We start from the raw sequence: 26,457 nt of genomic DNA, 5'->3' as shown, positions 1-26,457 counted from the left end.
CACACAAAAACAAAAACGAAACAAAAACAAAGAACCTGCCAATCAAAGTGATTTATGGGATTTTTTTTTTTTAATAAAAAGGCCAAATGCCAGGTTTCTCTTTTTGTTTTTGGTTTGCTTGTTTGTCTTTTTCTGTTACTCGAGGAAAAGAATCAGGTAGAAAGAGAAAAAGGTTATGTCCCGTGTTGAGCACCTAACATATCCACATTTCTTGCATGTGTACATTTAGTCCACGTTAGGAGAATACAAATGCAAAAGAAAATAATTGAAGTAGAGAAGGATTTGCTACTCCAAGATATGCCTCTTTGGCATAAGGATTATTTTGAGCTGGTTATTTTTTTAAGAAACAGCAGACTTAGGAAAAGCTCTGAAAAATGAGTAGTAGAAGTTACCCTTTTTGAAGAGACATTTACATTTACAGTTATAAGAAAAATCTCCATTTATAAGGGTGTCTCCCTCTCTGTACCAGGAAGAGAAGGATGGTTCTAAATCTCTAGAAACTCTTCTCAATGGAGAAGGCAGGGAATTAAATTTGAAGACAACCCTATCCTTGTTTACTGTGCTTCTCCTGGTCACCTCCCACAACTGCCCCCACCCCCACAAAGTCTTCTTTTGTCTTTAGCTGGAAATAGTATTTAAGGTGGTGGCTTGGGCCATTTCGGGGAGTTAGTCTTCCTGGGTCTCTCCCCCGTATACAAGAGGTATACATGTTATTAAACTTCTGTTTGTTTTTCTCCTATTAACCTGTCTTTTATTACAGGGGCTCTCAGCCAAGAACCTGGAAGAGTAGAGGAAAAATTATCTTTCCTCTCCTACAAAATATTGTAATTCTAAGAACCAACCTCCAAATTTGCACTAAATTTCTCAAGAATGAGCCAAGTAGGCATCTAATACTGTTTTACAGCCTAAAAACGAATGTAAATTCATAATATACAGTGGGAGTAAAACTGACCTTCAAAAGAATCATTCAAACTGTTTTTTCAACAGGATTCTCTCAAAACTAGACAAATGACTCCCTTAGTACATGGACTCTGTAGCATCAAAATGACCAATGATTGGAGTTTTTTGGCCAAACTACTGGACAGAGTGAAGGAGGGAGGAATGGAGAAGAGACAGGGCTGTTAAGACAGCCCAGTCCATCATTCGGTATCATGAAGGTAAGAAGAAATTGTTTGGCAGCTACTTTTTGCTATCATCAATTTTTTTTAAATAGCATTTTTTTTTTTTTTTTTTGCGGTATGTGGGCCTCTCACTGTTGTGGCCTCTTCCGTTGCGGAGCACAGGCTCCAGACCTGCAGGCTCAGCGGCCATGGCTCACGGGCCCAGCCGCTCTGCGGCATGTGGGATCTTCCCGGACTGGGGCACGAACCCGTGTCCCCTGCATCGGCAGGCGGACTCTCAACCACTGCACCACCAGGGAAGCCCTTTAAATAGGATTTGATTTTTTTTCTTGACTGTGAGGTTACTCATTGTAGGAAATTCTGAAAATACTCAAAAGAATGCCCCACTTTGAGATAATGACTATTAACTTTTTTCCTTCTAGCCTTTTTCCATGCATATGCAGTAAACAAAATTGGGCTTATACTACAAATTTCGAAATAATATTTTTTAAAAAATAAAATTTTAAAGCCCAATTTTTGAATTAACTTTGTATTGTGGAAGTGTCGTCATGTCGCTGGAGTTATTTATTCTTTCATGTGTTTGTTTTTCACTCCATTATTCAACAAGTATTTTTGAGTACCTCTGACATACCAGGCACTATTCTCATGGCAGGAGATACAGCAGTGACCAGAAGGGACAGAATCCTCTGCCCGGATGGGGCATATGTTCCAAGGTGGGACAACCAGCAATAAGCAAATGAATAAGTACTATATTTTGCATGTAAGACAGTGATAAGAAAAATGGAGAAAAATAAGACAGAAAAGGGTTGAGAGAGCAGTTTGGTGTGTGTTTGAGGGACTGCATCTGCATTAAAAAGAGGTCAGAAAAGTCTTTAGTGAGAAGGTAGCATTTGAGCAAAGACCTGAAGGAGGTGAAGGAGCTATTCTTAAGGATATCAGGGAAATCCTTCCAGACCAAGAGAATTGGGCAGGAGCCCATCTCTAGTGTTTCAGGGGCCACGAGAGCTGACAGAGTGGGAAGGGGTGCCACTGAAGGGGGTTTGGGGGAGAGGAGTTTTAAGGGCTTGGGCTTTGATGGTGTATGAGATGGGAGACGTGGGGTCCAGGGATGGCTTACCATCTAACTAATTCACAGATAGTGCTTGAGGAAGAGACTGACTTTATGCAGGGGGCAACACCGAGAACAGAAAGCCTGGTTGGGAGGCTACCACAGGATCTAGGTAAGGCGTGATGTAGGATTAGACACAGGTAGAGGTGACAGAAGTAGTTGAATTCTGGATATATCTTGAAAGTCAAAACAACAGGATTCCAGAGGTTTCAGTTATGCAGGGTACAAGGGAAAAAAAGAAGAGTCAGGAATGACTCGAAGATTTTTGGGCTTGAGAATATTGCTCTAAATTACAACTTTAGTAAGTGCATAATTTATGACAGTTCTTTTTAAGGTATTCTCATTATGTAGGCAGTTTCAAAATTAAAAAGAAATAACAAGACTAATCACAAGAAGGTCATCTTTGTCTGAATATAAGTTTGACAACCAGAAATCAATAGTGTAAGTTCAAATAAATCAAAAGGGGCTTCCCTGGTGGCACAGTGGTTGAGAGTCCGCCTGCTGATGCAGGGGACACGGGTTTGTGCCCCGGTCCGCGAAGATCCCACATGCCGCGGAGTGGCTGGGCCCGTGAGTCATGGCCGCTGAGCCTGCGCGTCCGGAGCCTGTGCTCCGTAACGGGAGAGGCCACAACAGTGAGAGGCCCACGTATCGCAAAAAAAAAACAAAAACAAAAAACAAAAAAAAAACAAATAAATCAAAAGCATCCAACCCCTTGGAAATGAAAAATAATTCATTTTAAAAAAAGGATCGAAAGAAAAATATACAGTTCAGTAGAAAATTCAAAACCAAAATCATCAAAATCTAAAGGGTGAGATGACTCTTGAAAGATGAAAAAGAGTTCATGAAGAGAAGAAAGAGCACAAAAGATTCCAGGCAGGAGGACAAGCCATGTCAAAGCAAGTGAGATAAACTAGTGCGACAACATGGTGCCCTTGGGGAACATTAAATGTTAAGGGAGGAAATGAAGGAAGGATAGGCAGGGTCCCATCACCCATGGCATTGTATGTCATGCCAGATATCCACATTTCATCCTGAATGTAATGCAGAACCACTATAGGATTTCAAACTGGGAGAAATATTTAAACAATGATGACTATTGGGTCTTCATGAAAGGACCCAATATTATTGGGCATGTAGTTCTGTTTTTTTCCTCTGGTTGTTAAGAAAACAAAAGGTCTTGCTCTTATTTACCAATCTATGTAAGAAGATATAAAATTCAAAAACACATCACATCTACTTTGTTTTCCAGGAATCTTTCCCCTAATGTTACTCAAGCTCAGTATCATTCACATAGGAATTTACCAACACTCTTATCATCTAACCAGTTTTTTTCTTAGTTACTGTCTCAAACCCACTTTTGTAATTAACGTAAATGATTTCAAATTAAATGTAATCATTGCTGCATTATTTTGGTTGACTATTTACCCATCTCATCTCTTCCATTAAGGTTGAAGTAGACTGAGGGCAAGAACCCCCATTTTCAGAGTTTTTTGGAAATGACAAAATATATGTTTTGTCAAAAAGAGATCATAGTTCTTCCAGAGCTCCCACATGGGTGTTACTCAATAAACTGCACTGAGAATCTCTATCACTACATGATTCTTTTCATTGGTATTTCATTTATAGTTAAGGATACACTATGATTTCCCAAGGAATTTTCAGGAGAGGAGGTTTCCTCAATCAACTCTGAGTATGCCAAAACGTTCATTAAATATCTCTGCTACTTCAAAGCCTTAGTTAATTAAGCTTCTCTCAATATATTATCCCCATTCACACAAGTAGCCTCTTTAAAATGAATATGAATGCATTTTTTATTTACCTGTCTCTCTGGTTTCTGGTTCTTCACGCTACTTTATTATCCTTTGACTGCCTGCAGTGACTATATTCTAACATTGTGATACATGTTACCCTTTGAATTCACAGCCATGTATGTATGTGTATAATTACATACTCATGTGTGTATGCAAATCAGGGGCTTTATGCCTGTGTACAAATCACAATTAGTTCATTTCTTCCAGCTCGGCTATAGAGTTTACTGAAAAAATGTTCAAGTTTGTCTTTTGGTGATTACCTTATGCTTAAACTAGCTCTCCTTATTTTCAATATAGAAAAATATATTGAATTACATAACCCCAGTTAGCTCTAAAATGGACAAAGCAAGACAAGCCAGTAAGGACATGTAATGCTTTGGAAAGAAATGCCAAATGAGGACTCCCAAAGTTTAGGTCACCAGGGGCCCCTGCCAAGTGTCTTGGCCTGGGTTGCACATAGAGCAGAACCTTCTCCATTGATAAGAGTTTCGAGAGATTTAGTCGTGACTAAATCTCTAGAAACTCATGACTAAATCAGATTTAGTCATGACTGTATGGTCAGGCTGCTCAAGATGGCTGTTCTCTTGTTCTCTGTACATCCTTTGCTGCACCAGTGCCTGCTTCACCTACACCCCACTCACATGACTGACCTTCCTATGTACTTGCCTGGCCCCAGCTAGTAATTATTCTAATCTTTAGGTCAAACATCTCCACCTAATAGCTTATCAAAGGGGCCGTGAGGAGTGTGCCCCTCTGCTGGTTTCCCTGGAAACTGATGAGCCCACCTGACGTGATTTCCCCCTATAACTGGTAACCTCCCCCTGCCCCGGGAGGAAGCCTGCCACCGCGTCCTGCCCGCCATCCAGCCACCGCACACAGTGGGGTGTCGCTCCGGGACCTTGCTTCAAACGTGTAAGCTCCCCCATCCATTAAACCATTGATGTTGCTGTCTCTGACTCCGGGCCCTTTCTTTGGTCTTGAAGCTGGGCAAGCACAGGCCTTGCAGGCCTGTGGGGTGCAGCCCAACAGGTATGGAGAGGGAGACACTGTTATAAATGGAGGTTTCCCTCATAAATGTAAGTATCCACAACAGAAGGGTAACTTCTACTCAGTTGTGTGTCGCAGGGCCCAGCGGTAAGGCCAGGGAAGAATTACAGCATTGGAGATATACAAAATGTGGCCAATATTGAATTCACAAATCACGCGGTTTATTGCACACAGTCAGCACACAGCACAGGTTAGTGAAAGTAGGGAAAGTAGAAAAGTGGGTAACGAACAATTCCAAGGAGAAGTCTGGGAAGAAGGCATCTGGCAACAGCGTGGGAAGTCGCCCTCTGCTCCCACAGGGCCTCCAGCAGTGTCCATCTGAAACACTGTCACAGGTGTGGAGTCAGGTCCTCCAGCGAAGAGCCTTCAAGTCACTGGGCTCAGTGGTTTCTTTTTAAGGAGTAACAGTTACCCCAGGGGAGGGAGTCTTGGCTCTTTCAGTTGCTCCCTCTGTTCCAGTGATGTACGTTGCCAAATAAATTTCTCATCTAAAGTTGCCACTCTTAGTTTATCAAAGACACCCACAGTCCTACAGTGGACGTTTCAAAACAACTAATATGAAAGTTTACATTGGCCACTATGACTCCATTTTGAACTACTTAGCATAGCTTAATGTAGCTTAAATTCTGTTTCACACAGGATGAGTAGGAATCATAACACAAAAGAAATCACATGAGAGCATCAGTTTTCAGAGCTTTTCCTATGTCTGCTTTTTCTTAAATATAACCAGCTCAAGATAATCCTTATGTCAAAGAGGGATGTTTGGGGGTGGCATATTTTGCTCCCCCTTAGAACCTAAGACTGCCCCTTAGTGAGTCAAATCACTATGGGCCGTTCAGTCCCAGTATGGTCTTGGAAAAATGTAGTAAGTTCCCACCATTTATCCTCTGTTTAGTAATGCAGTGTAGACTTTTTGAAAGATACAGTTGCTGGAAAGGATTTTGACTATAGCACCAAGCTCTTTTTCAATTTTCTGGAACAATAGTAACCTTTGTTCCTTCTCTGGATCTATCTAGATCTTAGTGTTAATCCAGGCCAAAAAAATATGTACATATATACAGAACAGCCCTCTAAATATGCTAGAAGAAAGCATTTATTTATTTATACTTTTCTTTTTGCTTAGGCCTATTGTGTAAGAAGCCCAAGGTTATGTTTACCAACCCTCAAAGAAAAAAAATAATAAAGCTTTGCACTTCATTATAAAACTGAGTATTCAAAGACCCAGGAGAGTCATGTTCTCCATATTTACAAGGTAAATAAGCACCTTGCTAGAGAGGCCACAAAAGAAACGCCGATGAGTCTCCCATTGTAATAACAGGCCAGCAAATACAGTAATCTAGTCAGGTATGCTGAGTTGCCAAAGGTTCCAAGAAAGTCAATTTGTATATTTTTTTAATAGCAAAGGAATCTTGTTTTCAGAATCTATTACAATATTTGGATTCTAGAGGATTAGCCTCAAATGGAAATTACATTTCCAAATTGTTTATTGTGATTTAAATGGTGAATGGTTAACTAGGCAGCATGGAGTTGGTGCAGCACGACCAGCAATGCCATTTCCTGCCATTCCCAGCCGGCAGCTATTCGGGGAAGAGGGAGGATGGAGCTTCAAGGCATTACTTGGCTTCTCTGCCAATTAGTCATGCACTCAAGGGCATCTCCATCAGCCCTTCCCACTTCCAGTTGATTTCAAGACATCACAGAGATTTGAAAAAAAAAACCAAAAAACTCTTCTCTGCAGAAGGAAAGGGCCTTCTGACCTAGACAAGAAGGGACGCCTTGTTTTAGAACCTAGTAACTAAAAGTTGGAGGGGGAGGGAACATGCTGGTGAACAGGGTACAGAGAAATGAAAGTAACAATTTTTTAAGGGGAGCTTATAAAAATATGGGGAAATCTGGGTACTCAGACTGGTTGTATATCATGAAACTGATTTCCACCCGGTATATGTCTCTTCTTCTGTTATCTTAATTTTTATTTTCTTTCTTCTTATCTTAGGACTAGTGACAAAGGAAGAACTCATTCAAGTCCCATATCTTGGCTTCAAAAACCAAGGCGGTTTCCCAGTTACATTTGGGGCCTTTTTTTTCTTCTTAGCTAGTTTGAGGCTTTGAGTCTAATGTTACAAGGAATATGACAGAACACTTTTAGTTTCAAATGAGTTAATGGAGTCTAGTCCTACTTTCCAAAACACTAGCCAGGCCAGCCTCCTCCATGAATCCGTGCACATCTTGCTTCTGTGTTCTGTCCTTCATTCTTGTATTTTCATTGCCTTGTTTTTTCATTTACTGCTTATGCTGAACCTCTCTCCATTAATGCATTTCTAGCACATCTTTCGAGAGCAAGTCAAGTCTCCTTATTTGTAAAGCCTTCCCTGATGCATTTTCATCTTCCTTTTAGGCTTTGATGCATCTCATAGATCAGCCTTCCCGTCATCATCATCATCATCATCATCATCATCATCATCATCGCAGCTAATATTTACTGAACATCATGAACTGGGCACTGTGGTGAGTGTTTTGTGGAGATTATCTCCTGAAATCTGTGAGCCTATGCAGTAGGCTTTTACAGATGAAGAAGCAAGGCACAAAGAAGTAGAGGAGCTGGCCCAAGGTGGCTCTGTGTTGAAGGGGAGCAGAGTTTGTCTCCTCAAAATATGCCTCTTTGGCATAACGATTATTAGGCTGATTTTTTTAGGAAACAACAGACATAGGAAAAGCGCTGAAAACCGAGTAGAAGTTACCCTTTTTGTAAGAGACATTCATATTTATAAGGGAAATCTCCATTTCTAAGGATGTCTCCCTCTCTGTACCAGGAAGAGGATGACTAAACCTCTAGAAACTCTTCTCAATGGAGAAGGTATGGACTTAAATCCACATAACAACTTCACCTTTGTTTAGTGTGCTTTTCCTGGTCACCTCCCATAACCCACACGTTCCCCAAGTCTTCTTTTGTCTTTAGCTGGAGAGAGTATTGAAGGTGGTGGCTTGGGCCATTTCAGGGAGTTACTCAGTTTTCCTGGCTCTCTCCCATGTACACAGAAGGTGTCCGTGTTATTAAATTTCTGTTTGTTTTCCTCCTATTCATCCATATTTTATTTTAGAGGGGTTTCAGTCAAGAACCTAGAAGGGAAGAGGGAAATGATTTTTCCTCCCCTGTAGTACAAGTACACATCCAAGTGTACCTGTCTCTCTAGTGTTTTAGCTCACACTCCTTGAATTCTTTCCTTAACATTTTATTATGAAAAATTTCAAACATACAAAAAAGTTGAAAGAATATTACAGTGAAGAACTGTATACCCACCACCTAGATTCTACCATTAATATTATGCTCTGTTTGCTTTAGTACAGACCTGTCCATCCATTGATCCATCTTATTTTCTTTTTCAATTCATTTCAGAGGAAATTGCAGACACCACTACATTTCCCCCCAATACTTAAGCATGCTCGCCATTAATTCACTCCTCTACTTTTAATGCTAAAAGGAAACATTGACATGGAGAGAACAGGGGCATTCCTCCCTTTGTCACTGGCCAAGTCCCTTTGTCACTGGCCAAGTGGTGCACACTACTTTTGTTTAAAACCATAAATAAAAAATCTTTAGGGCTTCCCTGGTGGCGCAGTGGTTGAGAGTCCGCCTGCTGATGCAGGGGACAAGGGTTCATGCCCTGGTCCGCGAAGATCCCACATGCCGCGGAGCGGCTGGGCCCGTGAGCCATGGCCGCTGAGCCTGCGCGTCCGGAGCCTGTGCTCCGCAACGGGAGAGGCCACAACAGTGAGAGGCCCGCGTACCGCAAAAAAAAAAAAAAAAAAAAAAAAATCTTTAAAGGCTACTTTTCTTCAAAATGTGGTGCTTTCCAAAGTTCGACGATAGCTGCCAAGATCCTTGGGAACCTGTATCTATTAAGATGAAGAGGAATAAATTCCCATCAGCAGCACACGAACCAAGGGCAAGCATATACCTGTAAGCTCCAGATTCATTTCACAAGGTACTTTCTGGGCTGCAGAACAGTCACTGCTTCCAAGTTGGATGGAAATCACTGGGGTGTTATTGGGTTTCAGTGAGAAGGGACAGTGGACTAGTGTAGAGGATGCCTTGGGAGAAAACTCAGAAGCATCAATAAAGTGAGAAGCCAGAACGGGTGACACTAGGGAAGATCGTGCATCTATTTGTGTCTGAGGAAAACAAATTAAGTGTGGTCCATTCTGAATCACAATACACTGATTTTTAGTTCCCCGAAAGACTTCTTAAGAAAGCAAAGTATGAATTTTATAAGGTGTATGTTTAATTTTCAATAAGACATTTAACTTGGCTTAATTGCAATCTGATTTAATTTTTTTGACAGCAGTGCTGCATTTTGAAAAAATGTCATGTTAGCAATACAAGTAAAATTCCCCTGAAATTTAATTTAGCTCAAGGTTCAAGTGTATGATTATAATATTTGAGATACACCTTAACTACATTACAGTTTTTTAATACTGAAGACAATGTGCTAAACCGTCTTAGTTCAAAGTGTTATGTCAAACACTTGAGGAAAGCATTGTGTTTCTTGCAGATTATGAGACGCAATTAAAAGAAATATTGAAGCCTGAAGTTTGAGGTTGTCTATGTAACCATGATATTTAATAAGCAATATTTTTCTGCTCTAACAGACACCAATTTATCATTGTGGAGTTTCAAGTTAAAATCAGCTCTATTCACAAATGCATAGATGAGTGCTTTCTAGATAGGTTTGCTAGATTTAGCAAATTAAAACATACGATGCCCATGGGCTTCCCTGATGGCGCAGTGCTTGAGAGTCCACCTGCCAATGCAGGGGACACGGGTTCGAGCCCTGGTCCAGGAGGATCCCACATGCCGCAGAGCAACTGGGCCTGTGCACCACAACTGCTGAGCCTGTGCTCTGGAGTCTGTGGGCCGCAGCTGCTGAGCCCGCATGCCACAACTGCTGGGGCCCACGCGCCTGGAACCCGTGATCCTCAGTGGGAGAGGCCACCACAATGGGAGGACCGCGCACCGCAGTGAAGAATAGCCCCCACTCACTGCAACCAGAGAAAGCCCACACGCAGCAGCGAAGACCCAATGCAGCCAAGAATGGATAAATAAATAAATTTTAAAAAAATATATATATATATATATGATGCCCAGTGAAATTTAAATTTCAGATAAATAATGAATCATTGCTTAGTATAAGTATAACCCACTGAATTTCAGATAAATAATTTTTTATATATTTCCCAAATATTGCATGGCACATACTTGTACTAAAAAATATTCATTGTTTATCTGAAATTCAAATTTCATTGTGTGTCCTGTATTTTATCTGGCAACCCTATTTCTAGAAGGAGTATGGAAGGCTCCCAAGAGATTCACATAAACATCTTTCCCTGTGAGACCTTAATTCCTCCTATTGGTGGTTCCTTCTTCATTAAGCTAAGCATGGATTTCTTTCTGAGGTGAGGAAAGAAAAAACTTTCCTATTAAAATTCATAATCGGGCTTCCCTGGTGGCGCAGTGGTTAAGTATCCGCCTGCCAATGCAGGGGATACAGGTTCGAGCCCTGGGTCAGGGAAGATCCCACATACCGTGAAGCAGCTAAGCCCGTGCACCCCAACTACTGAGCCTGCGCTCTAGAGCCCGCCAGCCACAACTGCTGAAACCCACATGCCACAACTACTGAAGCCCGTGTGCCTAGAGCTCGTGCTCCACAACGAGAAGCCACCACAATAAGAAGCCCATGTACCGCAACGAAGAGTAACCCCCGCTCACCGCAACCAGAGAAAAGCCCGTGCACAGCAACAAAGACCCAATGCAGCCAAAAAATAAAAATAAATTTATAAAAAAACTTCATAATCACACTATGCAATCCTTAATAAAAAAAAAGACACAATTCTTTATATGTTCTGATGTAGAATTATCTCCAAATAAATTAATTGAAAAAAGCAAGGTTCAGCAATGCATGTATATGGGGTAATGAGAGTTGTCTCCAGAGAGAACTGTGTATGTGGCAGTGGGGGATTGTGGTAAGGAGGAGTCTGCTTTTTCATTCCACTATTTTGTACATTTTGAATTTTCCGTCATGTGCATATGTTATCAATTTAAAGACATATGTGTAAATGAGCAAGCAAAGCAAAACAAAAATATTTCTTCCCAAGCAAAACAGAACAAAACATCAACAGAACAAAACATCCCAAGAGATGCCTAACATTTGGTGGAAATTATTTTATTAACTCCTTGATTCCCTGTCTGACCTTATCAGCTCACCTTAAGAGCTCTGGGAAAACGGAAGTAAGCTTACAATCTTGCATGGATTCTGTCCTGTTGAAATATATCTGATATTTTATAGCGGGGAAAAACCCTCCTTTTTATAAAGTTGTAGATTTTATCTGCTTTTATATATTTTATTCTCTTAATTCTCAACATACTCCTCCTCTCTGTTTTTTCTCGCCATGAGCTTAAGTACACACACACTTCCCTCCTAGCATAACATGAGAAAGGGCCCCATTGTGAATAACAGGAAACACAGCAATCTGTGTTCACCTAAGTTTCTCCATCCATGTTTTCAGCACAGACTTCCATTACAAAATCAATTTTCAGGCTACATGAATAGGGGTTATTTTAAAGGAAAGACCAAGGCTTCCTTGGTAGCGCAGTGCTTAAGAATCCGCTTGCAGGGACTTCCCTGGTTGTGCAGTGGTTAAGAATCTGCCTGCCAAAGCAGGGGAAACAGGTTTGAGCCCTGGTCTGGGAAGATCCCACATGCCACGGAGCAACTAAGCCCGTACATCACAACTACTGAACCTGCGCTCTGGAGCCCACAAGCTACAACTACTGAAGCTCGCATGCCTAGAGCCTGTGCTCCACAACAAAAGAAGCCACTGCAATGAGAAGCCCGCGCACCGCAATGAAGAGTAGCCCCCACTCACCGCAACTAGAGAAAGCCTGTGCGCAGCAATGAAAATCCAACGTAGCCAAAAATTAATTAATTAATTTTAAAAAAATATCCACTTGCCAATGCAGGGGACACAGGTTCGATCCCTGGTCTGGAAAGATCCCACATGCCGCAGAGCAGCTAAGCCCGTGTGCCACAACTACTGAGCCTGCGTGCCACAGCTGCTGAAGCCCGCGCGTCTAGAGCCCGTGCTCCGCGACAAGAGAAGCCACTGCAATGAGAAGCCCGCGCACTGCAACGAAGAGTAGCCCCGGCTTGCCACAACTAGAGAAAGCCCACGCACAGCAATGAAGACCCAATGCGGTCAAAAATAAAAAATAAAGTAAAATAAATTTTAAAAATAAAAAATTTTTAAAGAAGGGCTTCCCTGGTGGCGCAGTGGTTGAGAGTCCGCCTGCCGATGCAGGGGACACGGGTTCGTGTCCTGGTCCGGGAAGATCCCACATGCCGCGGAGCGGCTAGGCCCGTGAGCCATGGCCGCTGAGCCTGCGCGTCCGGAGCCTGTGCTCCGCAATGGGAGAGGCCACAACAGTGAGAGGCCCGCGTACCGCAAAAAAGAAAAAATTAAAAATTAAAAAAAAAAGACCAAGTCCATAATTAAATCTAATGTTTGATCTAAGAAAAACCAATGGAACACACACATATACACATCATTAGCAACATTTCAGACTAATTAAAGATACACTGAGGTGTTTGATAAATCCAAGAAAATCCCAATTATGAGTTGATTCAACCTCTCAGTTTACCTTCAACATAAAGTTTTGTTTATTTATCTGGGCTTTCTCCTGGGGGGATGTTCAGTACCTCATAGTTTTGAACCATCTCCTCCCCTTCCTGGCTCATGCCACCTTTCCTTTTCACCCAGCTCTGGTAGCTCCTGACAGCCTGCTTTTTTCTTCATGTCTTTACCAGGTAACAAAAAGGCTGTTTGCCCCTCTTTCCCCAGCTGAACCTGCACGTTCCTCTTGATGTATTTGGTTATCCCTTGACAGTCATTTACTGAGCATCTATTATGTGCCAGGCACTGCTCTAGGTGCAAGCAAAATCTCTTGTGCAGCTTATATTCTAGTCTGGGGAAACAGGGAAAAAAGCAAAGAAACCAAAAGCAACAGAGCAAGGTTACATTTTAGAAGGTGCAGTCTGGAAAGGTCTTTCTGATTTTCCAGAAGGGTAGAGTGAAGCCCCATAGATATCTAAGGGAGAGAGTTCTAGATAGACGAAACAGAAAATGCCATGACATGAGTTTGGAGCATGCTGGGTATGTTTCAGTACAATAAGGGTGCTGAGGTGACCAGAGCAGAATGAGAAAGGGAGATGAAGTAGAAGGAGATGGAGTCAGAGAGGTAGCAGGTGGCCGGATCATGAAGGCTTTCTGAGCCATGCGAACGACTTCAGATTGTGCAAATATTCCCCAACTTCAGATACTTGAAAGGACTCACCAGGCTCCACAGAGCAGCCACATAAGGCTTTTACTTCAAGGTGAAAGTATGGTGCAGCAAGAGAAAGAGGATGCAGGTAAGCCTTCAGACAATGAAAATGACACTCGGGATTTCAGAGCAGGGAAATAGAAAAGAGCCCAAATCGTGGAAACATGGTTTTGCTGCCATACCAAACAAAAGTTTCCCACCTCCACACTTTTTGTTACAGAAAACCAATAAACTTCTTTTCTGTTTAAGCTATTATAGTAGGATTTTCTGTTGAACTTATCACTAACTGATATAGGTATAACCCTTTAGTGTCTCCTGTCGACTGAAAAAAATTCACAACCTAGAAGTTGAGAGTTATGTTCTATTCGGCGGACAAAACTGAGGACTTAAGCCCGGAAGACAGCATCTCAGATAACTCTGAAAGACTGCTCCGAAGAGGCAAGGTGGGGAGCCAGGATATATAGGAGTTTTTACAACAAAGACCAGGTAGTCGGAACATCAAAAGATTACTGTTAATTAAAGAAAACCGGATATCTCACGTTAAGGAATTTAGGGCTTTTCTATGCATGGGAAGATGCAAGAGTCTGGGCTGACTGAAATCCTTCCTTTGATAGCACCTCAGCTATCTGGGGCCAGGATCCTGTGCTTTCCCCTCCCGAGTTTCCTCAGGGTGCACTGTCAGGGGTGGGGGGCATGGGGGTGTGGCCACACTGTCTGATGATTTGATGGCGGGCATTATGTTTCTATCCTGAGTTTCCTCAGGGCTCACCACCTGGGCTGCTGTAATGAGATGGCTTGATGGCTGCAACATCCTTTGTTTACTGATATGGCAGGCAATGTTTTTCATTCACACTCCAAAGAGTAAAGTTCACACTCCTTAGTATAGCAGATGCAGTTCCCATGACGTGGCTTTATGTTCTACCACTCCCTGTTCCCCACTTTATGCTCTTATAATATTGAGTTCCCCCCACCCCAGCTCACCACACCTAGCCCATACTCTTTGTAGTTATCTCTACTGGTAGCTCTCTTCCTAGACCTGGCCCTCTCTCCCGTCTGTCTAAATTTTTTAGGCAGTTCGGGGGAGGTAAAAAGAAAAACTTCCTGAGTCTTCTGTTTCTTAAAGATAACCAGCCTAAAATAATCCTCATGCCAAAGAGACACATTATGGGGTGGTAGAGTTCACTCCCCTACAGTATCTCTTGGCCTGCTATGCAGTTTGCACTTTGCATTGCCTAGATAACTCCTAGTCATCCTTTAAAACCCACATCTCAAGCCCTGGAGTGCCCCTTCTCCACACCTCCATTGTACACCCTTCATTCCTTTACCTGAGCATTGACCCCATTGCAGGACTGTTTCTATTTATATGAGTATCGCCCCCACTAGACAGTAAGTTCCTCAGGCCCTGGTTCCTCATCTTCTCCCATGGCAGCCAGCACAGTGCCTGGCACACAATCGAGCTCGATGGATGTTAGTTGAACTAATCAGAACTAAAGGTGTTCTTGCTTATGTGCGTAGGGGGTCACCTAGAAGTGAGTCACCAGCACTAAGCAGAACACCCTGTTGTGCAGTTGTAACCATCCTTTCAGGCTCAAGAGTACAGTCTTACAAAGGAAAAAGCCTAGGTGATCCAGAAGCTCAAGTATGTTTTCTGAGATCTTCCAGGGAGAATTGAAGAGAGCCCCCCAGGGCATGGTTACTACTGGTGCCTTTCAGCAATAAAGCCAGAGTTTTCATATGGGAATACATTTGTGGTGGCATTGTAATACATCAGCCTGGCTAGGCTGAACTACATTTCCAGAGTTCCCTTCCCTGCGTGTTTCTGGTTAAGGTGGGCCATGAGAGAAACTCTTGGGGAGAGTTGGAGGACAGAAGAGAGGCACTAGCCATCCTTTAGCTCACACACCAGCTAACTCACTTCATTGGCTGCAGCCGCTCCCCTTCCCCTAGATCCTCTTTCAGCACCTCTGACTTCTGGGCCAGGTGTGTGTGTTTAGCTCCATTGAGAAGGGCCCTCGCTTCTGCAGGATACCCACACCACCAAGGTCAGGGGCAACCAGAATTGACACGGGTTTCCGTCTGTCCTTGTGGGATTCCACCTCATGCTTTTAATCTGTCCTCGTGGAGTTCCAGCTTGCTTGTGATCTCCCTAAACTTACATCCATTCCTGAATGCTTGCCCTGCAGACTTCAAGCTTCGGCATCAGAGGTAAAAACAGCAGCCTTATGGGGACTGCTTTATTAGCTCCTATGATTGTATCAAGTCAAACCTCTGTAATAAATCTCTTAAATATATATATAATATATATATATAACACACACACACACACACATACATATACGTATATGTGTGTATATATGTATATAAAATCTCTTACTGGTTCTGCTTCTCTGAATGAAAACTGACTGATATAACATCAATTCTTGAAACTTCCCAATATTTCCTAGTTTCTTTATCCACGGTCTCTTTTCCCGAAATGATTTGCTATATATACTTTAGGAGGTAGCTACGTTATCATGTTTTCCTGGAAGAGATCTGGGAAACAGCATCTCACCCTACAGACTTTTTCTCAATGTAGAATATGATGTGGCAGCAATAAAAAGGAATGCCAGAGTCTGCAGGAAGGGAGACAGAAAGAGGGACTGGCCTATATTGGGATGACTCTAGGGGGTTAAGATTCCCATGAGGTCATCAATACTGAGGAATCTATTGTACTATGTTTTTTTTTAATTGTAGCATGGTTGATTTACAATATTTAAGGTGTACAGCAAAGTGACTCAGATATATATATATATATATAACATATATGTACTCTTTTTCAGATTCTTTTCCATTATAGGCTATCATAAGATATTGAATATAGTTCCCTGTGCTATACAGTAGGTCCTTGTTGTTTATCTATTTTTTATATAGTAGTGTGTATCTGTTAATCCCAAACTCCTAATTTATCCCTCCCCGCCTTTCCCCTTTGGTAAACATAACTTTGTTTTCTATGTATGTGAGTCTGTTTCTGTTTTGTAAATAAGTTCATTTGTATCATTTTTTAAAATTCCGCATATATGTTCTGAGTTGGCTCGCATGTGAGCATAGCTTATACTCTGCCCAGGAGCCAGTTGCCAAAGAGGCCGGGAGAGAACTGATGAATAAGACTTTTACAGCAGTATACCCAGAGAGCAGCCAAATAAATATTTCTCACAGGAGGTTTTGATGGTGGCAGCCTGGTGCCAAAATACACTTATAAGTTATGTCCAACTCTAAGAATGCTTAAAGGAAAGTGTGTCACAATTGCTAAAATGTCAGAGGATTCTTGAAAAAAAGAAAATGAACAAAATAAAGGAGTCCCGATTTCACACTGAATTCCCAGCATCCCTTCAAATTAGCCCTCTAAAAGTTTCAAGGACTGCACATATACTCTGCTGACTTCAAAGGTAGCTCTGATTTTACATTTGTTCCATGGACAAAATGAGAGAAACCTGAGCCAAAGGAAAGAACACTTAGTGCACTGTTCTGAACGTAACAGGTGTTTGCATGAGTTTTACTTGCTTGTGATGCGAATGTGTGCACATAAATAATAATCCTCAATTCTCTCTGATTCTTGCTTCAAGAGGCCAATGTACGACCTCCATCGTCTTGATTTCAATGCCTAGCCCAAGTTTCCTGGGAATCCGTGGAGGTATGTTGCATAAACATCCAAAGTTTAAAACTTTCCAGAACGCACAGCTAAGCTAGGTTCCCAGGGGCCCTCAATGCATGGAAGCCATTCTATACAGTAGTAGAGAACATGCTCCCTACTGCAGTCTGCCATACTTGGTCATCAAGACACGAAAGCAGGGACTTCCCTGGTCATGCAGTGGTTGAGAATCCACCTGCCAATGCAGGGGACACGAGTTCGATCCCTGGTCCTGGAAGATCCCACATGCCATGGAGCAGCTAAGCCCATGTGCCACAACTACTGAGCCTGTGCTCTAGAGCCTGAGAGCTACAACTACTGAGCCCGTGCACCATAACTACTGAAGCCCAGGCACCCTAGAGCCCAGACACTGCAACTTCTGAGCCCACACGCTGCAACTACTGAAGCCTGTGCGCTCTAGGGCCCATGTGCCACAACTACTGAGCTTGCATTCTGCAACTACTGAAGCCCGTGTGCCTAGAGCATGTGCTTCTCAACAAGAAAAGCCACCACAAAGAGAAGCCCATGTACCTCAATGAAGAGTAACTCCTGCTTGCTGCAACTAGAGAAAGCCCGCACGCAGCAACAAAGACCCGACGCGGCCAAAAAAAAAAAACATGAAAGCATTGCCATTGTGTCTCTACTGAAAACAACTCTGTAGTAAAGACTTCTAGTACTTACATAAATTTAGTTCTTCTCTCCCTCTGGGTACAGTTAGTCAAGGTTGTAAGACTAACTGTAATTATGGGCCGGGAGCATAAATCAAATGGGTCACTATCAAACTGAAACATTCAATTGCACGTTTGAGACTTTCTAGCACTTTCTCCCCTTATTGGGACAATCAAGGAGTCAGAGTATTTTATATAGTACAGGTATAAGATGGTGGAGCCTCCACCAACTTGGGCCCCTGAGTATAGATGTACAATGGGCATATTGTGTAAGGGAGGAATAATCCTTTGTTGTAGTAGATCACTGAGATTTGGGGTTTATTTGTTATTGTAGCATAGCCTTCCCCATCCTGACTAATATAAATTCCTGTAGCTGCAACCCTTCTACCACTTCAAGCTTTTGAAATTTCTTTAATAAAGGTTTTACTACCCACCCCAAGTCACTTTTTTAAGGACCACAGTCGCACAGAATTGGAATCATTATCCTTGGCTTATAATTCACCAACATTTTCAGTCCAAATATAGCTTTCTATCTACCTATGTAGCTGGCTATCATCTATTTTTTTTTTAAACAACATAATGAGTACAGTAAACCCACCAACAAATCAAATACCTGAAACATTACTTACATCTAACTATGGATCCTTCCCCAGTTCCATAATTCAGCCTCCTCTCCAAATAAACATAATTTGAAATACTGTGTTTATCTTTTTCTTGTCATAAATGTGTGTGTAGTTATGTCATTTTATCACATATATTTGTGATATATAAAGTTCAAAGTAATGAAAACTAGCCTGGATTTTCATCTGTCTGATTATTAATGAGGTTGAACATCTCTTTATATGTTTATTGACCATACATGTTTCTTTTTTGCAAAATACCATTTGCATTATTAACCAATTTTTCCACTGGGTCATTTGTCTTTTTAAAATTGATTTGTAAAAGCTCTTCATATATACTGGATACTAATCCTTTATCCATTATATGTGTGGCAGTTATCTAACCAATTTCAATTTTGTCTTTTACACTTTATTTAAGATGTCTTTTGATGGATAGAAATTTTAAATTTTATCTCTGATGAATTTGGGAGTGGGGATAAAGGGATCGATTAGACTTCTTGGGAGGTATAAGCCCAATTATTACACTCTTGTTTGCACTTCAACTGGCAAAGTAAAAAGGAAGCTGACTAGTTACAAAATAACAACACACACACATATACACACACGCATAGATATTTACATAGACACACAGCAATGAGTTTTTTGCCTTATGGCTAACCATTCAATTCAGCTACCAAAAAAATCCCTTAAAACGGGTAGGCAGGAAAAAAATAAACAGCATTCTTTTGATGGTTGAAATCCACTGTTAAAAGGGACAGGTTGTGTGATTAAAATGGAAAGACTTTTTATTAAAGATATTCAAAGTAAAGTTCAGCACAGTATACCAGCCTGGAATTTGAAAGCCATTTCTTTTAGGTTCTACCTTAAAGGATGAAAAGAAGAATTAAAGGATGAAAAATACAGAGGATAGTTTGTACATTTTAAAGGCAAGTGTGACTCATCAGAATGTGAGACGAAATGACTAATATTATTTAGACGGAAGCTTAAGAAACAATGTTTTCCTGGTTTTTAGACCCAAGATATTTTTCCTACAATGCTTACGCTACTGATAGAGAAATTTCTAATGAAACAAAGAGGGCAGCTAGAATCAACATCTCTCAATAATTTCTCGAAAAAATGGTTAAGAAAAAAAAGCCTTCCTCAAAAATGCTTGTCATTTTTTGGGACTTCCCTGGCGGTCCAGTTGTTAAGACTCCATACTCCCAATGCAGGGGACACGGGTTCAATCCTTGATCAGGGAACTAAGATCCTGCATGCCGCACGGCGTGACCAAAAAAAAAAAGCTTTTTTTTTTTTTTTTTGCGGTACGCGGGTCCCTCACTGCTGTGACCTCTCCCGTTGCGGAGCACAGGCTCCGGACACGCAGGCTCAGCGGCCATGGCTCACGGCCCCAGCCCCTCCACGGCATGTGGGATCTTCCCGGACCGGGGCACGAACCCATGTCCCCTGCATCGGCAGGCGGACTCTCAACCACTGCGCTACCAGGGAAGCCCAAGCTTGTCATTTTTAATGCCACATACTTGTAAGATCTTCTTCTTTTTCTTCTTATTGGCAGAAATCAAAATAAGGTAGGATCATAAAAAACTGTATACTGTATATCAGCATAAAATAGTATATTTAGTATTTTATTTGACTACTTTTAATCCATTTATTTGTACTTTGGAAAGTTTGCATCCCTTCATGTCTGATTGATATACATATTTTATCAGTAAGAGTTGAAAGTTTTAATTGATTAAATACAGCATTTATAGACAGCTCCTCTAAAAACAGAACATTGGACCTCAGCTCTGGAATTTACCCTCCCATTGTCCATAATCCCCATATGTAGGGGGGAGAAAAAGAGTACTGGAGGATGTAGGGGCCTTCTTCCCTTCTAGGTTCTTTGGCTGATCTAATCATTAAATTGGTATCAGACAGATTAACAGGAGAGAAAAAAATGTTTTTTTGTACCTATGCGAGCCCCATAAAAATAGGAGACCGAAACGGCAGTCAGGTAGTTGAGACTTCTGTAACATCCTAAGCTTTCGGGAGGTATAAGCCCAAAAGTTACCTTTTTACTAAGAAACTTGCCTGCTTAACAAGGCAACGTTTGTTTTTCAAACATCTCTGCCTGCCTGTGAATGGCCTTCCTTCCCTTGTATCCCCAGACCCAGGTCCCCTTTCCAATGTAAATTTAGGCAGTTGAGGGGGAGGTACAGAGCTTTTCCTGAACCTGCTGGGTTTTTATTGCCTTTAGTTCAACGTAATCCTCATGCCAAAGTGGCATATTTTGGGATGACAAATTCAGCTCCCCTTTAGGGAGCATTTCCTAGTTAAAACTTCTAACATTTGCAGTGGCTCCTGCTTGAGGATTGGCATGATTGCTTTCCATTAGATAAGGCTCTTTGTTTGGAGAAGATAATTTTGATGAGTTACTTTGAATTAAAGAGAACCCTCACATCCCATATCCCCACATCACACACACACACACACACACACACACACACACACACACACACACACACACCCCACTTCCTGGACTCCTAAGAGACAGAGAGTTGAATTATTCTGCATAATAAAGTAAGAGAAAATCTGAGTTTCTGTGCACTCCCCTAGCAGGAGGTGGTAGGGTGCCTGGGAGTGGGAAAAACAAAGAGATGAAAAGAGCCTTAAAAGAGAGGGGCTGAGCATCTTAGCAGGAGCCAAGGAGGCAGAGAAGAGAGGGCTTTTACAGGCCATTTTAACGGGTGTAACAAGCCAAGCATATAATCCTGAGGCAATTAGTTTTGTCTCCCATTAGCCCAGTAGTTCTCAGCAGAGTGAATTTTGCCCCCCAGAGAACAGTTGATAATGTCTGGAGACATTTTTGGTTCACAACTGGAGGGGGTGCTACAGACATCCAGTGGGCAGAGACCAGGATGCTGCTAATGATCACACAGTGCACAGGACAGTGCCCACAACAAAGAGTGACTTGGTCAGAATGTCAGTAGTGCCGAAATTGAGAAACACTTTATTCACCCCTTAAATATGCCCCTGTGTGAAAATAACTCCATGAATTTTCAGGTTGCTCTCGGGAAATACAAGCAGTCTCAATCTAATACTATACACGTCCATTTACTTGTAGAAGTTAATACTCCAAATTTGCTTTCAAGTTGAGCTTCTCACCCGGTAGTCAGAGAATTGTACTAGATGATGTTTTTGTTTCTCCTTGCATTAACATTCTAAAGGATGCGAGATTCAGTTGAGATTGTTCTGATTCCCAGCCCATCCCAGGACAAGATATTGATTACTTGTCAGTTATTGTCTTCTCTGTTTGTTGTTGTCATTGTTTTAGATTTTGCCTTTTTTAGGGAGGCAGTGCTGCGGAGTGGTTAAAAGCTTGGACAATAGAGAACACTGCCTGGGTATGAATCCCTGCTCTGCCATTACCTAGCTAAACCTCTCTTGGCCTCAGCTTCTCATCTATAAAATGGAAATCATAATAACCCTACCTCACAAAGCTATTTTAAAATTAAACGAGTAAAGCATATTTTTTCAAGAGGAAAAATTGGTATTTTAGTATCCTGTTTTATGGATTTCTGATCTAACAGTCATTATAAATAGCTTAGACCAGAGGACATACTGTCTATATTTCTGTGAAGCTCCCCCAAATTCCATAACTCTATCCTGTACACAGTTGGCAGAAATTATATTTAATTTTTTTTTTGAGTTCAGTACAGTCAACTACCTTCATATGATACAATTCCAAGAATAAAAGAGAAATAAAAAATATATCTGGCTCCCTAGTCTCTTCACTTTATCCTTTTCTATGGAAGGAAGTAAAAAGAAGTTTCCATAAGTTCTGTAATAACTCTTGGAAGTATCGATAAGTACTAAAATAATAATAAGAAGAAGAATGTCACATCACTGAAGAAAAGAATAATTCACAACAAGATTATAAAGCACGTAGGTAAAGATGTGATTGTTCCTGAATCTTAAAAATCACTGTCTCTGGGCTTCCCTGGTGGCGCAGTGGTTGAGAGTCCGCCTGCTGATGCAGGGGACGTGGGTTCATGCCCTGGTCCAGGAAGATCCCGCATGCCGCGGAGCGGCTGGGCCCGTGAGCCATGGCTGCTGGGCCTGCGTATCCGGAGCCTGTGCTCTGCGGCGGGAGAGGCCACAGCAGTGAGAGGCCCGCATACCGCAAAAAATAAATAAATAAAAAATCACTGTCTCTGGATTCTTCTTCTAATTGAAACTTATAAAATGAAATACACGAAAAGGCCCACGGACTGCAGTTCTATGGTCACCACTTATTTTGAAAAATCAAGTTGTCAAGGATTACTTTGAGTCATCACTGAATGAATGACAGAGGAGCAATGGGTCTGCATTTTTTTCAATCAGAGAGATCTACTTGCATTAAATTCCATCAGGAGGAAAGGGCCTAATTATGAAAGCAAAAACACCTTCTTCTAAATTCACATTTGCCCCTTTGCTCACTGTTGTTTCCCATGTTTATATAATGTGAGTCATAAAGTCTGGTAATGACAAGATCACCTATATAGCACCATTTTCTTGAAAACACATTATGTAATTGCTCCATTTTGAATTATGGCTGATTCTAAGAAAAGCACTTCTCTCATTGCTCAGCAACTACAAAGAACCTGCTAAATGTTTTAATTTTATCCATCTTCACCTAGGTGGTGTTACTGAACTGCACTTGGGTCTGCTCGCCCACCACGCAGCAAAGCCAATCTAATGACACCAGGTTGTGGTGAGGGAAAGTACAGCATTTATTGCAGGGTGCCAAGAAGGAGAACAGGCAGCTGGTGCTCAAAATACCGAAACTTCCCGATGGCTTCTAGGGAAGGGTTTGTATGTATGTATGTGTTTATTTTTAAGATATAGTTGATTTACAATATTATATAAGTTTCAGGTGTACAACATAGTGGTTCACAATTTTTAAGGGTTTGACTCCATTTATAGTTGTTATAAAATATTGGCTATATTCCTTGTGTTCTACAATATATCCTTGTAGCTTATTTTATACATAGTAGTTTGTACTTCTTAATCCCCTACCCCTACCTTGCCCCTCTAGGGAAGGGTTTTTTAAGGCAACATTTAGGGTGCAGGTTGCAGCTCATGGACTTTCTTCTTATTGGTTGGTGGTGAGGTAACAACCTTCTGGTTCTAACTAGTTTGGGGTTTGCGTGCTTGTGGTCAGCATGTAGTCACCATCTGCCACCTGGGGAGGCAGGTCTTAATTTCTGCAGAACAACTCAATGATATATGTATATTCCTTGAGGAAGAACTAGAGCTCTGTTTTACCATTGAACTATTGTTACTTTCATTGCTTGACTACTTTTCCTTTGTTTCTGCATTCACTCACTTCTGTACTTCTGACCAACTGGCTATAGATTAGAGGTTTCAATGACCCCCTCCAACTCAGGATGCCAATGGCAAGTCCAGGTTGCACTACTAACCAACTGGCTATAAATCACAGGCTTCCATGACCCCTCCTCAGATTCAACTAATTTGCTAGAGTGACTCATAAAACTCAGAGGAACATTTTACTTACTAGATCACCATTTTATTACAAAAGGATATAACTGCAGAACAGCCAGATGGAAGAGATGTATAGAGCAAGGTATGCAGGGATGAGCATGGAACTTCCATGTCCTCTCCAGGTGCCACTCCTCCAACACCTCCACGTGTTCACCAAAATGGAACCTCTCAGAGCCTCATCCTTTTTTTGGTTTTTATGGAGGCTTCATTACATAACCATGATTGATTAAATCATTAGCCATTGTCGATTGATTCAACCTCCAGTCCCTCTCCCCACCCCCAGGGTCAAGGGGGTGGTACTGAGAGTTCCAACCCTCTAATCACATGGTTGGCTCCAACCAGTCCCCACCTCACTAACATAACAAAAGACCTTTGTTGCTCTCATCATTTAAGAAATTTCAAGGGTTGTGGAAGCTGTGAGCTGTGGATGAAGACCAAATATATACGAGAAATATATTTTGGTCATCTGAATGAATGTATATTTCTCCTAAATCACAATATCTCAGATACCTAAAAGCACAGGTAACAAAAGCAAAAATAAAGAAATGAGATTGTGTCAAACTAAACAGCTTCTGCACAGCAAAAAACCAACACCAAAATGAAAAGGCAACCTACAGAATGGGAAAAACTTTTGCAAACCATATATCTGAAGAATGGTTAGTTTTCAAAATATATAAAGAATGCCTACAACTCAATAGCAAAAAAATTTTTTTAATAAAAAATACTCAGGGACTTCCCTGGTGGCACAGTGGTTAAGAATCTGCCTGCCAATGCAGGGGACACGGGTTCGAGCCCTGGTCCAGGAAGATCCCACATGCTGCAGAGCAACTAAGCCCATGTGCCACAACTACTGAGCCTGCACTGTAGAGCCTGCGAGCCACAACTACTGAAGCCCAAGCACCTACAGCCCGTGCTCCGCAACAAGGGAAGCGACTGCAATGAGAAGCCCACACACCGCAGTGAAGAGTAGCCCCCGCTCACCACAACTAAAGAAAGCCCACGTGCAGCAACAAAGACCCAACACAGCCAAAAATAAATAAATAAAAATAATTTTTAAAAAAAATTCAATTTAAAAATGAGGAAAGAAACTGAATAGACATTTATTTAAAGACATACAAACGGCCAGGTATATGAAAAAGTGCTCAACATCACTAATCATCAGGAAAATACAAATCAAAACCACAATGAGATATCACCTCCCACCTGTTTAGGATGGCTATTATCAAAATTATTATATATAACAAGTGTGGTGAGGGTGTGCAGAAAAGGGAACCCTTGTACAATGTTGTTGGAAATGTAAATTGGTACAGCCACTATGAAAAACAGTATGGAGTTTCCTCAAAAAATTGAAAATAGAGCTACCATATGATCCAGCAGTCCCACTTCTGGTATTTATCTAAAGGAAGTAAAGTCACTATGCCAAAGAGATATCTGCACTCCTGTGTTCATTATAGCATTATTCACAATAGCCAAGATGTGGAAACAACCTAAATGTCCACTGATGGATGAATGGGCTTAAAAATATGCTATATACAGACAATGGACTATTATTCAGCTTTAAAAGAGAAGGAAATTCTGCCATTTGCTGCAACATGAATGAACTTGGAGGACTTTATGCTAAGTGAAATTAGCTAGACATAAAAGGAAAAATGCTACACGATACCACTGCTATGAGGAAGCTAATCAAACTCATAGAAGCAGAAAGCAAAATGGCAATTGTCAGGAGCTGAAGGGAAGGGGGAAAAGGGAGGTATTAGTGAAAGAGCTCCAAGTTATGGTTACACAAGATGAATAAATCCTAGAGATGTACTGTACAGCACAGTGCCCATAGCTAACAGTACTGTATGGTATACTTAAAAATGTACTAAGAGGGTAAATCTCATGTGTTCTTATCACAAAAAAATAGTAATGAATAATGAGGACAGGAGGATATGTTTATGGCATAGATTGTGATGATGGTTTCATGAGTGTATACATATCTCCAGACTCATCAAGTTGTATATATTAAATATCTACAGCTTTTTGTATGTCAATCATACTTAATAAAGGGTTTTTTTTTTTAAGTGATCAAAAGAGCACAAAGGACATTTGAAGGATAAGAAAAGGAGTGGCAGAATGTGGGAACTGGACACAGAAGGGAAGTGAGAAGGTGCTGAGAACAAATGGTGCCTGTTGCTTTACCATTTTTCCCAGGTGTGTCTTAAAGCAGGAACAAGAAACATGTGCAGTGTCAGAGTTTCCCAACTGATATTTATGGATTTATTCTCAGAAATCAGTGAATATACGAAGGACTTGCAATTGGTTTCGCCATTTTACAAATGAGGAAACTAAGAAAGCTTAGAGTCACGGGGCTACTGAGTGGCAGAGTTAAGACTCAAACTTAAGCCTTCCAGAGGAATTTTTTCATTTCTCTTAGGAGACTCAAACATAAAATTGAATGTAAAATATTTAAGTAGGCACCTGTTGCTAATGGCTAATACCTTTATAGCAACAAATTTTCCCTAAGACAGCTGCT

At 41.3% G+C, this 26,457-nt stretch overlaps 1 protein-coding gene across 1 annotated transcript in view; it reads left to right on the top strand.

Moving 5' to 3' along the window:
* Positions 1–23,246, top strand: part of GRPR (gastrin releasing peptide receptor) — a 147,811-nt gene extending 124,565 nt beyond the window's left edge. The window contains exons 8-10 of the mRNA XM_073799646.1: positions 988–1,157; positions 7,486–7,595; positions 23,078–23,246. The gene's annotated coding sequence lies outside the window, so the exon portion shown is untranslated. The remainder of the gene's footprint in view (positions 1–987; positions 1,158–7,485; positions 7,596–23,077) is intronic.
* The last annotated feature ends 3,211 nt before the right edge of the window (positions 23,247–26,457 follow it).

Source organism: Tursiops truncatus, chromosome X (genome assembly GCF_011762595.2).
Source record: "Tursiops truncatus isolate mTurTru1 chromosome X, mTurTru1.mat.Y, whole genome shotgun sequence".
NCBI classification, from domain to species: Eukaryota; Metazoa; Chordata; class Mammalia; order Artiodactyla; family Delphinidae; genus Tursiops; species Tursiops truncatus.
This window is presented reverse-complemented; position numbering and strand designations above follow the sequence as displayed.